This window comes from Sinocyclocheilus rhinocerous, unplaced genomic scaffold (genome assembly GCF_001515625.1).
Source record: "Sinocyclocheilus rhinocerous isolate Xijiao unplaced genomic scaffold, SAMN03320098_v1.1 scaffold3460, whole genome shotgun sequence".
In the NCBI taxonomy this organism is placed as follows: domain Eukaryota; kingdom Metazoa; phylum Chordata; class Actinopteri; order Cypriniformes; family Cyprinidae; genus Sinocyclocheilus; species Sinocyclocheilus rhinocerous.
This window is the reverse complement of record NW_015643581.1, coordinates 44,891-46,734: the sequence shown is the minus strand read 5'-3', so window position 1 is coordinate 46,734 and position 1,844 is coordinate 44,891. Positions and strand designations below refer to the sequence as shown.

At 47.1% G+C, this 1,844-nt stretch overlaps 1 protein-coding gene across 1 annotated transcript in view; it reads left to right on the top strand.

Moving 5' to 3' along the window:
- The first annotated feature begins 1,601 nt into the window (after nt 1–1,601).
- The window catches only part of LOC107757432 (heterogeneous nuclear ribonucleoprotein K-like), a 13,752-nt gene continuing 13,509 nt past the window's right edge, over nt 1,602–1,844 (top strand). Inside the window, exon 1 of the mRNA XM_016574905.1 lies at nt 1,602–1,649. The gene's annotated coding sequence lies outside the window, so the exon portion shown is untranslated. The remainder of the gene's footprint in view (nt 1,650–1,844) is intronic.

Sequence of the window (1,844 nt, the reverse complement as noted above, 5' to 3'; positions counted from 1 at the left end):
CTAGGGTACTCAAGGTGGTTGCTAGGGTGTTTCTAGGTTACCTGGGGTAGTTGCTAAGGTATTGCTATGTGGTTGCTAGGGTACTTGGGGCGGGTGCTAGGCTGTTGCTCTACAGTTGCTTAGGTGCCCGGATTGGTTGCAAGGGTGCTGCTATGCGTTTGCTAAGGTATTTAGGGTGGTTGCTAAGAGGTTGCTATGCAGTTGCTAGGGTATTTTTGGTGATTGACAGGATGTTGCTATGTGGTTACTAGGGTAACTGGGGTAGTTGCTAAGGTACTCAGGGTGGTTGCTAGAGTGTTACTATGCGGTTCCTAGGGTAGCTGGGGTGTTGCTAGGCTACCTGGGGTGGTTACTAGGGTGTTACTATGCAGTTGAAAAGGTAACCAGGGCCGTTGCTAGGGTGTTGCTATGTGGTCGCTAAGGTACTCAGGGTGGTTGCTAGGGTCTTACTATGCGGTTGCTAGGGTAGCTGGGGTGTTGCTAGGTGGTTGCTAGGCTACCTGGGGTGGTTGCTAGGGTGTTGCTTCGCGGTTGCTAAGGTACTTTGAGCGGTTGCTAGGGTGTTACTATGTGGTTGCTATGGTACCCAGTCTGTTGCTAGGGTGTTGCTATGCGGTTGCACAGTACTCAAGGTGGTTGCTAGGGTGTTACTACGCGGTTGCTAGGGTACCTGGGTTGGTGGCTAGGGTGTTGCTATGTGGTTGCTATGGTACCCGGGGTGGTTGCTAAGGTGTTGCTATGCAGTTGCTAAGGTACCCAGGGCCGTTGCTAGGGTGTTGCTATGCGATTGTTAGGGCACCCAGAGTGGTTACTAGGGTGTTGCTATGCGGTTGCTATGGTACTCGGGGTGGTAGGGGTATCATTTTCTAGTATGATTAGCAAGTTACTAGCATGTTGTTAGCATGATTAACAAGTTACTAGCATGTTGTTAACATGATTAGCAAGTTACTAGCATGAATCTAGCACAGGGGTGGCGAACTCTGGTCCTGGAGAGCCGCAGCCCTGCAGAGTTCAGCTCCAACCCTAATTAAAACTCACCTGCCTGTAGCTTCCTAGTAACTGTTCAGACCTTGATTAGCTTGTTCAGGTGTGTTTGATTAGGGTTGAAGCAAAACTCTGCAGGGCTGCGGCTCTCCAGGACTGACGTTCGCCACCCCTGATCTAGCATGATTAACATGTTGCTAGTATGATAAGCATGTTACTAGCATGTTCATGCAACCACCCTGAGTACCCTAGCAACCACATAGCAACACTAATTTAACAATGACAGACAGACAGATAGATAGATAGATATTGCAATGTGCAAACTTTTTTATGATTAGATAAAGCAGACCCCTTACCAGACAATCATTCCACATGCAGGCCTGTGGAAAAAAACCCATCACATTTACCTCGTAGCAAAAAGAGACTGCGCTTTGCGAAATGCCAAGCAGTCGTGCTAGCCAATCATAAAAAGCGTTCTTAAAAGATTGACGTTTCTTTTGACCAATAATTGTCCGTGACACTTCTGGAGTTTCGGTTAGGCTGCAGTTTGGACCAATCAGAGCGCGTTTCTTTTATGGAGGGAGGTGCTTTCATTGGTCCGCGCTACAGCGGCGTTAGATTTAGTGCGTCACTGTTGTTGCGAAGGGGGAGTACGACAGGAACAGGTCGGTAGATACATTTCCTGATACAAAAATCCCTTTATCATTGTTTTTACGCAAGTAACCAGTATGTTCTTGTGTCAAACAGTTTCACAATCCTAAATTATTGAGGTACTTTTTCGTGCACACGGTCGCAATTTGCATTATGTTTTCTTGCGATAGCTAAGTTAGCTTCATCTCTGTTAGCTAAAGGAAACTAAC